General features: G+C 54.2%; 1 non-coding gene and 1 pseudogene across 1 annotated transcript; both read left to right on the top strand.

Moving 5' to 3' along the window:
• The first annotated feature begins 1,227 nt into the window (after positions 1-1,227).
• On the top strand, positions 1,228-1,381 carry LOC149172139 (5.8S ribosomal RNA). The gene has a single exon (XR_016259935.1). It is a non-coding gene; the product is annotated as a 5.8S ribosomal RNA (ribosomal RNA).
• Positions 1,382-1,651: 270 nt separating this feature from the next.
• LOC149172138 (25S ribosomal RNA) lies at positions 1,652-3,517 on the top strand (annotated as a pseudogene).
• The last annotated feature ends 9,396 nt before the right edge of the window (positions 3,518-12,913 follow it).

Below are 12,913 nucleotides of genomic sequence, written 5' to 3'. Positions count from 1 at the left end.
TGGATTGGTGTTCAGGAAGGACGAAAAGCAGTACGAGTTCCCAGGGTGGCCACCCTAGTCCTTCTCGATCGTCGTCCCCTGCAGTGCCCCCCTTTTTCCGAAGGCGTGGGGTTTGGGAAGCTTGTTCTCTGTTTGAGCCTCCCCTTGTGAGCCGGTAGCCACGTTTGATATCTCTTGCTTTCCTGTTGTTTTCTTCCCTTCTTGCTTTTGGCCCCTTAGCTTTACGGAGAAAAGGTGGGATTGTTGTGGATTGGTGTTCAGGAAGGACGAAAAGCAGTGCGAGTTCCGAGGGTGGCCACCCTAGTCCTTCTCGATCATCGTCCCCTGCAGTTCCCCCCTTTTTGCGAAGGCACGGGGGTGGGGAAGCTTGTTCCCTGTTTGAGCCTCCCCCTGTGAGCCGGTGGACGCGTTTGATATCTCTCTTTCTTTTATGTTGTTTTCTTCCCTTCTTTCGGCCCCTAGCTTTACGGAGAAAAGGTGGGATTGTTGTGGATTGGTGTTCGGGAAGGACGAAAAGCAGTGAGAGTTCCCAGGGTGGCCACCCTAGTCCTTCTCGATCGTCGTCCCTGCAGTTCCCCCCTTTTTGCGAAGGCACGGGGTTGGGGAAGCTTGTTCTCTGTTTGAAGCCTCCTCCCCTTGTGAGGCGGTAGCCACGGTTGATATATCCCTTTCTCTCTTGTTGTTCTCTTCCCTTCTTCCTCGTGGCCCCTGGCTTTACGTAGAAAAGGTGGGATTGTTGTGGATTGGTGTTCCGGAAGGACGAAACGCAGTGCGAGCTCCCGGGGTGGCCACCCTCGTCCTTCTCAATCGTCGTCCCCTTCAATTCCCCCCTTTTTCCGAAGGCACGGGGCTTGGGAGGCTTGTGCTTTGTTCGTGCTTTGTTTTCTACCCTACCCTGTTCTCTTCCTTTCGGTCCCTAGCTCTACGGAGAAAAGGGGGAATTGTTGTGGGCTGGTGTTGGGGAAGGGATAAAAGCAGTGCGAGCTCCCGGGGTGGCCACCCTAGTCCTTCTCGATCGCTGTCCCACGCATTTCCCCCTTTTTATGAGGGCATGGGGCTGGGGGGAGATTGTCCTCTGTTCGAGCCTCCCCCCGTGAGGGGGTTAGACACCTTTGTTTCTCTTTCTCTCATGCGTTTTTCCTCCTTTTTCCCCTTGGCCTTACATTTGTTGTGGGGGGGTTGCCCCTATTCAGTTTTGTGGCCGATTTTTCGGTAGTACGTGGAAACGACTCTCGGCAACGGATATCTCGGCTCTTGTTACGATGAAGAACGTAGCGAAATGCGATACTTAGTGTGAATTGCAGAATCCCGTGAATCATCGAGTTTTTGAACGCAATTTGCGCCCGAGGCCTCGGTCGAGGGCACGTCTGTCTGGGCATCGCATCCCATTCAAACGCGCTCCCTGCAATATGCTAGGGAGCAGCGGAGCTGGTCATCTGTGCCCCATGCGGTGCGGTCGGCTGAAATACCTCAAGCGATGTTTCGTGATGTGCATCGCCGAGCGGTGATCTTGTCCACTTGGATGGGCAGTCGGCGTTAGCTGATGTGGGCATTCTGTGGCATCGCTCGAACTTGATTTGCTCTCTCTTGTCCTCCCATGGGGTAGGGCGGATTTAGCTCCAACTTTGTGACCTCAGCTCAGGCGAGAACACCCACTGAGTTTAAGCATATAATTAAGTGGAGGAAAAGAAACTTACAAGGATTACCCTAGTAGCGGCAAGCGAACCGGGAAGAGCCCAGCATGAAAATCGGGCGGTGGAGCCGCCTAAATTGTAGTCTGTAGAAGCGTCATCAGTGGCGAACCTGGGCCAAGTCCCTTGGAAGGGGGCACCTGAGAGGGTGACAGCCCCGTCGGCCCGGGACCCTGCCGCATCACGAGGCGTTGTCGGCGAGTCGGGTTGTTTGGGAATGCAGCCCTAATTGGGTGGTAAATTCCGTCCAAGGCTAAATACGGGCGAGAGACCGATAGCGAACAAGTACCGTGAGGGAAAGATGAAAAGGACTTTGAAAAGAGAGTTAAAGAGTGCTTGAAATTGCCGAGAGGGAAGCGGATGGAGGCTGTCGATGCGTCTCGGTCGGATGTGGAACGGCTTAGGCTGGTCTGCCGCTCGACTTGAGGTGCAAACCAACACAGGCTGCTGCATCGTCACAAGGGTGGGTGGATTACTGCCTGTCGGTTTGCCACTGCGGTGGTCGAGGAATGAAGCGTGCACCCTTGTGGCGGGCCGTTTGCACCTATGCGCTCGTGGTGTTGGTTGGCGGGCTTTCCATTCGACCCATCTTGAAACACAGACCAAGGATTCTAACATGTGTGCGAGTCGGCGGGTTTGAAAACCTGCGAGGCACAAGGAAGCTGACGGGCGAGATCCCCTCTCTGGGGGGGTGCATCGTCAACCGACCTTGAGCTTATGCGAAGGGTTCGAGTGCGAGCACACCTGTTGGGACTCGAAAGATGGTGAACTATGCCTGAGCAGGGCGAAGCCAGAGGAAACTCTGGTGGAGGCTCATAGCGATACTGACGTGCAAATCGTTCATCTGACTTGGGTATAGGGGTGAAAGACTAATCGAACCATCTAGTAGCTGGTTTCCTCCGAAGTTTCCCTCAGGATAGCTGGAGCTCACGCGCGAGTTTTATCAGGTAAAGCAAATGATTAGAGGCATCGGGGGTGTAACGCCCTCGACCTATTCTCAAACTTTAAATAGGTAAGAGGGTGTGGTTGCTCCATTGAGCCGCACCGTGGAATCGAGAGCTCCAAGTGGGCCATTTTTGGTAAGCAGAACTGGCGATGCAGGATGAACCAAAAGTCGAGTTATGGTGCCGAATTGCGTGCTAACCTAAATCCCACAAAGGGTGTTGGTTGATTAAGACAGCAGGACGGTGGTCATGGAAGTCGAAATCCGCTAAGGAGTGTGTAACAACTCACCTGCCGAATCAACTAGCCCGGAAAATGGATGGTGCTGAAGCGCGCAACCTATACTCGACCATCAGAGCAATTGCCTGGCTCCGATGAGTAGGAGGACGTGGGGGTCATTGAGAAACCTCGGGCGTGAGCTTGGGTGGATCGGCCCCCGGTGCAGATCTTGGTGGTAGTAGCAAATATTCAAATGAGAACTTTGAAGACTGAAGTGGGGAAAGGTTCCATGTGAACAACACTTGGACATGGGTTAGTCGATCCTAAGAGATGGGGAAGCCTTGTATCAAGGGTGCACTCTGCACGAGCATCGAAAGGGAATCGGGTTAATATTCCCGAACTGGGACATGGCGGCGGGCGACAATGTTAGGAAATCCGGAGACGTCGTCGGGGGCCCCGGGAAGAGTTATCTTTTCTTTTTAACAGCTTGCCCACCCTGGAATCGGTTCACCCGGAGATAGGGTCCAGCAGCTAGAAGAGCACCGCACGTCTTGCGGTGTCCGGTGCGCCCTCGGCGGCCCTTGAAAATCTGGAGGACCGAGTACCGTTCATGCCCGATCGTACTCATAACCGCATCAGGTCTCCAAGGTGAACAACCTCTAGTCAATAGAACAATGTAGGTAAGGGAAGTCAGCAAAATGGATCCATAACTTCGGGAAAAGGATTGGCTCTGAGGGCTGGGCCTAGGGGTCTGCGCCCTCAACTCGTGGGCTGTCGGCATTCTGCCCGAGCTGCTCTCGCGGCGAGGGCGGGCAGTCGCGTGCCGATTGGGCTACGGGCGTAGAATGCCCCCTGCCGGGGCTTTTCCCTAGGCGTCGAATAGTCGACTCAGAACTGGTACGGACAAGGGGAATCCGACTGTTTAATTAAAACAAAGCATTGTGATGGTCCCTGCGGATGCTGACGCCCAAGATGTGGGGTTTCCATGCGGCGCCCAAGATGTGGGGTTTGCACCCGGCGCCCAAGATGTGGGTTTCCATGCGGTGCCCAAAACGTGGGTTTCCACGCGGCGCCCAAAACGTGGGGTTTCCGGGCGGCGCCCAAAATGTGGGGTTTCTATGTCTCGCCCAAAATGTGGGGTTTCCGGGTGGCGCCCAAAATTTGGGGTTTCAGGCGGCGCCCAAAATTTGGGGTTCCCACCCGGCGCCCAAAATTTGGGGCTTCCATGCGGCGCCCAAAATGTGGGGTTTCTAGGCAGCGCCCAAAATTTGAGGTTTCCAGGCGGCGCCCAAAATTTGGGGTTCCCACCCGGCGCCCAAAATTTGGGGCTTCCATGCGACGCCCAAGATGTGGGGTTTCCAGGCGGCACCCAAAATTTGGGGTTTCCGGCCGGCGCAAAATTTGTTGGGGTTTACAAGTCGCGCCGAAGCCTGGGGAAACTTGGGGTTTCTATGTCGCGCCCTGGCGCCAAAGCTGGGGGAAACTTGGGGTTTCCATGTCGCGCCCCGACCGAAACCGACGGCACCAAGCCTGGGAAACTCGGGGTTTCCGAGTCGCGCCACGACCGAAACCGATGGCGCCCAAGCCTGGAAAAACAGGGGGTTTCCAAGTCACGCCCGGCGCCCAGGCCTGGGGAAACTTGCGGTTTCCATGTCGCGCCACGACCGAAGCCGGCGGTGCCCAAGCCTGCGGGGACTCGGGGTTTTCCATGTCACGCCCAAGCCTGGGAAGCTTGGGGTTTCCATGTCGCGCCCTTGATGGAACCACGGGTTTCTGCATTTTACGACACGAGGGAAACGCGGGGAACTTGGGGTTTCCATGACGATGCAAACCAGCTCGCAAGTCTCGGGAACTTGGGGTGTTTCGAAACCGCTGCCCAAGTCTAGGGAACTCGCTGTTTCCATGTCGCGGCACACCCTGAATCGCCCGAGAGTCTGTGGAACTTCAGATTTCCATGTCGTGGGGCCACGAAGAGCCGCCAAAGTCCGGGGAACTTGGGGTGTCCATTTCGCGGCGCGATGAAAACTGCTACCCATGTCAGCGGACACGCTGGGTTTCCATTTCGCGTCACAACAAAAATTTCTATCCAAGTCTGGGAAATGCGGTGTAAGGACCTGCGGTTTGGTTTCTCCCCGTCGGTGCGAAGTGCGAACTCTACGACCGAAATGTGGGAAGGGACATAAGTATAATGCGCATTAGAGGTGGAGCGATGGTTGGTTTATAGCGTGGGAGCATTTGGCATAACCCACGGGCCGACTCACATGTTGGGGCGACTTGAATGAAGGATTGTTTGCCGACCAGCAATCGGATGGCAAGTTTGCGACGTGTAAGGGCGTTTTGGCATGCGGTGGTCGAGTCGGCCTGGGCAGCGACTCGCCCAACCGCTCGTATAAATATGGCAAGGCGTTGGAGCATTTGGCATTCATTCGAAGATGGACATTCGAACATGAGCATTTGGTGATCAAGAAAAAAGTGCGAAGTAGTGGAGCAGGTCGCAAAAGAGGCGCGGGCATATATGCACCCGCTCTTGGGAAAGCACACACGATATGCACAGGGTTCGGTTCTCGGGTGAGGGCGCGAGTAAGGAAGGCACCCGCCGTTCAGTGTGACACGGGGTGTCTCGGGTAGGTCGCCCGCCCGTCGTGGAAGAAGAAACGCGGAGGTGTCTCGCGTGACTCGGGTAAGTCGCCCGCCCGTCGTCCAACATGAAACGCTGGGTGACTCGGGTGAGGTCGCCCGCCCGTCGTGCAGCGGCAAACAAGGTTCGGTCGACGAGTACAGTTGGCAGCTCGTGTGAGGGCGCGCCCGCCAGCTCGGGCAAGGAACTCGGTTGGCACACGGAGGTGTTGCCTATTTGTAAAATTGGCTAAGTATGAAACTTGGTGTTTCCCAAGTATACTTGTAAAGCCCCGTAAACATTGTGGAGTTGAATAATATATTGTATTCGAGCAGACTCATTGTTCAGGGAGTTGCCCCTCCCTTTACACTGTGCAATTGTGTTCTTCATGTATAATTGCTGATGATAATTGCCTATGCGTATGGGTGTTCATTGGCATAAAGGAAACATAATAATACTTGGTTGCGAAAAACAAACTAAGTAGACTAATGGTTAGGCGTAGTCCATGAACATAAGTATTGGTGAAAAGAAAGTGTTCGGTGGTGCCGCACCTCGCCAAGTACGGCTGAAAGAGTACTGTAGGCCTGGGGGCGTGACACGCGGGGTTCCCATGTCGCTCGCGCTGTGTTGGGGATGGCGCACGCCCCTTGATACCTGCACGATGGGTGAGCCACCGACGGAAGGCGCGCGGGCGACCCTTGTTGCATGCTCAGATGAAAGAGGTGACCATGTGCGGACGAGTCAGGATGCGGGCAGGTGTGCGACGTGCGGCGACGGGTGCAATCGGCGAGGTGTTGGAGCCGACCCATGGGTGCGACGGTGCACATTAAGGGACGCGGCGGTTCGTTGGAATGGGGCCTATCGAGGTTATGTGGCAGGTCAGCCGGGCATGCATGTTGATGGAGCCGACCCTTGTTATCCTCGAGAGACACGGCCCTTGGGCGAAAGGATGCGTATAAGTAAGGAGGATGGCGTTCGACGAAGGGACATCGAACTCAGACTTCCACATCGCAGAACAAGTGTGAAGGAAGGAGTTGGGCGAAAACGGAAGGAAGAGAAGGACGCGGGTAAGAGGGCCGCACCAGTGGGCAGATTACAAAGGGTGGGTCGGGCTTGGTAGCGCGGACAGGCAGAGCAGGGCGGGTTACCGTCCGGGCAGGCAGGCCGCACTGCATGCAGGCCATGCGCCCTCACTATGGACCGCACCGACGGGGAGAGTTTGGGCGCCGCGGAAGGGAAATTCGGGCGGACAGGTTCGCAGTTCAGGTGTGGAGTTGTGTCGTGCAGGCCGCGGGCCAGTGCAGCACGACCACACGACACGACAGGTTGAAAGAATAATTGAAGAAGATAAATTCATGGTAAGTTATTTTCGCTGCATTGTTAAGAACACTTACTGGAAAATTGATTGAGTGTTGAAGTAGGCGCAGACCGTGTACTCAAGTATTGGTAAAAGGAAAAAGTACGGCGGTGCCGCACCCGCTTATGCGTGGTTGAAATACTACCACTAGGATAGGAGCGTGACATGGGGTCTCCCAGTCCCTCCTCGACAAAGGTCGCCAAATTGCGGGGTACCCGGGGATTCCATGTCCCGCCTTGTCGAAAGCATCCCAAGTGCGGGAAATTTGGGGTTTCCATGTCTCGTCGCGATGGAAATCGCCCCAGGTGCAGTAAACTTGGTGTACATCGAGCCTGCAACCTCACATCAAGAAAAAGGCTTGGTTGGTCAAGAGAATGAAGGTTTCTTCATTGGTAAAGGATCTCGCTAAGGATCAAAGGTTGGAGTCTCTTCTAGAGCTAGTCCACCATGGACTATCAAAAGTTGAAAGAAGGACAGAGTGCCGGGGAACGAAGCGCCGAAGAAACAAAGTGCAGAGAGGAGGAAGGAATCGACTAGTGATTGGGGGATATTATTGTCAAGGGTCTAGGGCTTCGTAATGACCAATAAGAAGCTTCAATGAGGGAAATTTACGAAAGGGTTTTCCTCTCTGAGAGAGAGAGAGAGAGCTTTTTCCCTGGTAGAGAGCCAACATCTTGTGTTCTTGTTCTTATGTTTTTGGCACCAGTTTGATGAAAGTAAACACACATGCATTAACAAGAAGAGAAGAAGATTAAGATAACGCGATAAATTGCAAAGGAGCTTCACAAATTGTTATAAGTCTAGAAGAATCCCGCTATACCCCATTGCCCCAGATTCTTCAACGCGGTATCGGAGCTAAGGTGACACATCAAGGAAAGGGAATCTCAAGAACATCCGCAAGGTTGAAGCGTCAAGCCAAGAAGTCTCAATCACATCAAGGACAAGGTCTACCATCTATCATTCCTCATGGAAGACTACAAAGCAAGAAGAAACGCCTTGTATAAAGGCACCTACAAGAAGAACAAATCAAAGAGGGACCTACATCAAGCTACACCATCTTGAAGAATGAAAGGCACTACGAGTCAAGTCATCAAGCAAGTCCATTTGAAGAAAGCAACTTGAACAACATCAAGATCTAAGGAAGGCAAGCCATCAAGTCTTCAAGAAGAAAGCAAGTTCACTACATCTCAAACTCTATCAAGTAAGTATATTGTCCCCTTCTGAGTATACCTCAGTGTCTTTTTGCAAGGAAAGTAACAAATTGGTTGGGGCCACTACATGTCCAAAGTCGAACGGTTTGGATGCCAAGAGTATGGACGCTACAAAATGGATTTTCCTAAACTTAAGAAGGACAACAACAACAAGAGAAAAAGGGAAGAAGCTCATGTAACTCAAGAAGTGAAAGAAGACAACAAGAAGCAAAAGAAGGAAGATCCTCCTAGGACTAAGTCAACCTCCTTGCTTAAAGTCTTCTTTCAAAGGGGGTAGAGGTCTCATTGGGGGTCCCATTTATGGGATTTAAGAGAGGATGATATACAGGCGAGAGCATATGAAGCAAGAAAGGCTACACCAATCGAGGAGAAGTATCAAATAAAGCCGCGATGATAAAAGCATAATCAAGGTGAGGTATGTATGCATCGAAGTTTAAGTCATGTCGCCATATATATTGATTGGGTCATGGGAAAAGTTCTAGAATCACGATCAAGAATAAAAGGATCTCTTTCGCCAACGACATGCTCGGAGGCATGTGCTACAGTGGAGTAAAGGTCAACATGAAGAAGTGCTCCCATAAGGAGTATAAGGTGGTTGACCAATCAATCCAATAAGAAGCAAATGAAGAACATCGCGGTCACAAAGAATAACTATTTGACAAGATTCCTCAACATCTCTCGAAAGAAGGCACGACAACTCTGACAAAGGAAGAAAAAGATAAAGGACCCTTGACACCTACGAAGGCCTTGGAGATAGTAAGGTGCAGATAACCGATTCAACTCTACAAATATGTCATGATGAAGAGAAATATCACGATGAAGACATGAAGGGCCACTAAATCAAAGTACGGGAACAAGCGAGTACAACTAAGCATCCATGTGATAAGTGTTATGAAGGATAGACAAGGTGACAAAGGAGTAGCTAGATGACAAAAAGGCCCTGATATATATCAAGAAGGCCACTTTCCACGAAGGGAGGAATGACATGACAAACCAGGGGGGAAAGTGATCGATGGCCGGTACCCTGCCAAGAAGAAGTTCAAGAGTAGGCAAGAGGAGCGATATTCTTTGAGGGATGGGAACCCAAGACAAGAATTGTCCTGGAAGGTCATACTCAGGGAACACCTGGTGGGTATGTACCTTTAGAGACAATGACCAAGGTGTTTATAAGCCATTGGCCTGGCCAACATTGTGCTCTGGTATTATGAGAGATAAAACTGTTAGTCAAGGCCTTGCTATGAACAATGTTGGCTAATATGATGCTATAACAGATGGGTTGCCAATCCAGTTTATCTTATGTGAATTATTCAAGATTGAAAATAGCCAAACACCTTGTAATGATTTACGAATACCAGCCTAGTTGAGAGGGGGTGTCGAAGAAAGTGTAACTGGGTTCGGTCTTCATAAATGTACTTTTGATATTTGTATTTATTCAAGAAATAATATATTATATATATATATATTATATTTGTCATTGAGTTTCTTGCTCATTGAAATAGGCCTAGCACATGTTAAAGTGTTATAAAGAGTCAAAAGAAAATGTTGAAGATATTAAGGGCATGTTACCCCAGGTATATTTATGTATTAGAGTCAAAGATATTCCTACCCTCGTGCCTTCGTTCGGGTCGTGCGCCCGTTCAAACCCCAAATTTCCTTCGGGTGGGCCGGGTCATCCCGTGCCATGCCGTGTGTGGGTGCGCGGGCACACGTGGGCGTGCCGAAAATGCCAAGTCATGACCGCCCATGTGCCTTCTTTGTTCGGGTCGTACACCCATGGAAACCCCAAATTTCGTTCGGGCGATTCGGGTCGGCTCACCCGGCGGGTCGGGTCGTGCCGTGCCGTGTGTGGGTGCCCCAACACACGTGGCCGTGCAAAAAATTCTGAGTCGTCACCACCGTGTGCCTTCTGCACATTCGTGCGGCCCGTTTGCCCGACGCTCCCTCGGGCCTTCGTTCGGGTCGTGCACCATGGAAACCCCAAATTTCATTCGGGGCGTGCACACATGGAAACCCAAATTCCGTTCGGGCGGGTCGTTTGAGGGCGCCCGTGTGTGAACTCGTTTGGGCGGGTCGTTCGGGTGGGTCGTTCGGGCGGGGTCGTTTGAGGGAGCCGTGTGAACTGTTCGGGCGGGTCGTTCGGGTGGGTCGTTCGGGCGGGTCGTTTGAGGGCGCCCGTGTGAACTCGTTCGGGCGGGTCGTTTGAGGGGGCCCGTGTGAACTCGTTCGGGCGGGTCGTTCGGGTGGGTCGTTCGGGTGGGTCGTTTGAGGGCGCCCGTGTGAACTCGTTTGGGCGGGTCGTTCGGGCGAGGGCCGTATCAAAAATGCTAAGTTGTGACCTAGGTTGGCTTTGTGCATGTTCGTGCAGCTCGTTTGCCGGCTCTCCCTTGTCGGTTCGTTTTTCGGTCGTTCGGGCGCCCATGAAAAATCGTTTCGGGGGGTCGTTTGAGGGCGCCCGGTGTGAACTCGTTCGGCGGGGGTCGTTCAGGTGGGTCGGTTCGGGCGAGGGCCGTATCAAAAATGCTAAGTTGTGACCCGAGGTTTGGCTTTGTGCACGTTCGTGCAGCTCGTTTGCCCGGCTCTCCCTTGTCGGTTCGTTTCGGTCGTTGGGTCCATGCAAAATCGTTTCGGGCGGGCGTTTGAGGGCGCCCGTGTGAACTCGTTCGGGCGGGTCGTTTGAGGGCGCCCGTGTGAACTCGTTCGGGCAGGTCGTTTGAGGGCGCCCGTGTGAACTCGTTCGGGCGGGTCGTTTGAGGGCGCCCGTGTGAACTCGTTCGGGTGGGTCATTTGAGGGCGCCCGTGTGAACTCGTTCAGGCGGTCGTTCGGGTGGGTCGTTTGAGGGCGCCCGGTGTGAACTCGTTCGGGCGAGGGCCGTATCAAAAATGCTAAGTTGTGACCGAGGTTGGCTTTGTGCACGTTCGTGCAGCTCGTTTGCCCGGCTCTCCCTTGTCGGTTCGTTTCTGTCGTTTGGGCGCCCATGAAAATTCGTTCGGGCAGGTCGTTTGAGGGCGCCCGTGTGAACTCGTTCGGGCGGGACGTTTCGGGGTGGGTCGTTCGGGGGGTCGTTGAGGGCGCCCGTGTGAACTCGTTCGGGCGGGTCGTTCGGGTGGGTCGTTTGGGCAGGTCGTTTGAGGGTGCCGTGTGACTCGTTCGGGCGGGTCGTTCGGGTGGGTCGATCGGGCGGGTCGTTTGAGGGCGCCCGGGTGAACTCGTTCGGGCGAGGGCCGTATCAAAATGCTAAGTTGTGACCCGAGGTTGGCTTTATGCACGTTCGTGCAGCTCGTTTGCCCGGCTCTCCCTTGTCGGTTCGTTCGGTCGTTCGGGCGCCGATGAAAATTCGTTCGGGCGGGTCGTTCGGATGGGTCGTTCGGGCGGGTCGTTTGAGGGTGCCCGTGTGAACTCGTTCGGGCGGGTCGTTCGAGTGGGTCGTTCGGGTGGGTCGTTTGAGGGCGCCCGTGTGAACTCGTTCGGGCGGGTCGTTCGGGTGGGTCGTTCGGGGGGTCGTTTGAGGGCGCCCGTGTGAACTCGTTCGGGCGGGTCGTTCGGGGGCACCGTGTGAACTCGTTCGGGCAGGTCGTTTGAGGGCGCCCGTGTGAACTCGTTCGGGGGGTCGTTCGGGGGGGTCGTTCGGGCGGGTCGTTCGGGTGGGTCGTTCGGGTGGGTCGTTCGGGCGAGGGCCGTATCAAAATGCTAAGTTGTGACCCGAGGTTGGCTTTGTGCACGTTCGTGCAGCTCATTTACCCGGCTCTCCTTGTCGGTTCGTTTCGGTCGTTCGGCCGCCACGCAAAATATTTCGGGCGGGTCGTTGAGGACGCCGTGTGAACTCGTTCGGGCGGGTCGTTTGAGGGGCGCCCGTGTGTACTCGTTCGGACGGGTCGTTCGAGTGGGTCGTTCGGGCGGGTCGTTTGAGGCGCCCGTGTGAACTCGTTCGGGTGGGTCGTTCGGGCGAGGGCCGTATCAAAAATGCTAAGTTGTGACCCGAGGTTGGCTTTGTGCACGTTCGTGCAACTCGTTTGCCGGCTCTCCCTTGTTTGTTCGTTTCGGTCGTTTGGGCGCCCATGCAAAATTTAGGGCGGGTCATTTGAGGGCGCCGTGTGAACTCGTTTGGGCGGGTAGTTCGGGTGGGTCATTCAGGCGGGGTCGTTTGAGGGCACCCGTGTGAACTCGTTTCGGCGGGTCGTTCGGGTGGGTCGTTCGGGCAGGTCATTTGAGGGCGCCCGTGTGAACTCGTTCGGGTGGGTCGTTTGAGGGCGCCCGTGTCAACTCGTTCGGGCGGGTCGTTGGGTGGGTCGTTTGAGGGCGCCCGGGTGAACTCGTTCGGGCGGGTCGTTCGGCGAGGGCCGTATCAAAAATGCTAAGTTGTGACCCGAGGTTGGCTTTGTGCACGTTCGTGCAGCTCGTTTGCCCGGCTCTCCCTTGTCGGTTCGTTTCTGTCGTTCGGCCACCCATGAAAATTCGTTCGGGCGGGTCGTTTTTGAGGGCGCCCGTGTGAACTCGTTCAGGCGGGGTCGTTCGGGTGGGTCGTTAGGGCGGGGTCGTTTGAGGCGCCCGTGTCAACTCGTTCGGGTGGGTCGTTCGGGCGGGTCATTTGAGAGCGCCCGTGTGAACTCGTTCGGGTGGGTCGTTTGAGGGCGCCCACGTGAACTCGTTCGGGCGGGTCGTTTGAGGGCGCCCGGGTGAACTCATTTGGGCGGGTTGTTCGGGCGAGGGTCGTATCAAAAATGCTAAGTTGTGACCAAGGTTAGTGTTACACAGTAATTTCTCACTGCCTTCCTGTCGGTCACCCTGCTGTGCCCAGATTCCACAATCCCAAAGTTCTTGCTCCCTGAACTGGTTAAAAACCCATTTTTCCAAAGTTTTGTTCATCAGGCGTCTGTC

Source organism: Pinus tabuliformis, chromosome 4_2, assembly GCF_031772625.1.
Source record: "Pinus tabuliformis cultivar Carrire ecotype Pingquan chromosome 4_2, CPIR1, whole genome shotgun sequence".
NCBI classification, from domain to species: Eukaryota; Viridiplantae; Streptophyta; class Pinopsida; order Pinales; family Pinaceae; genus Pinus; species Pinus tabuliformis.
This window is presented reverse-complemented; position numbering and strand designations above follow the sequence as displayed.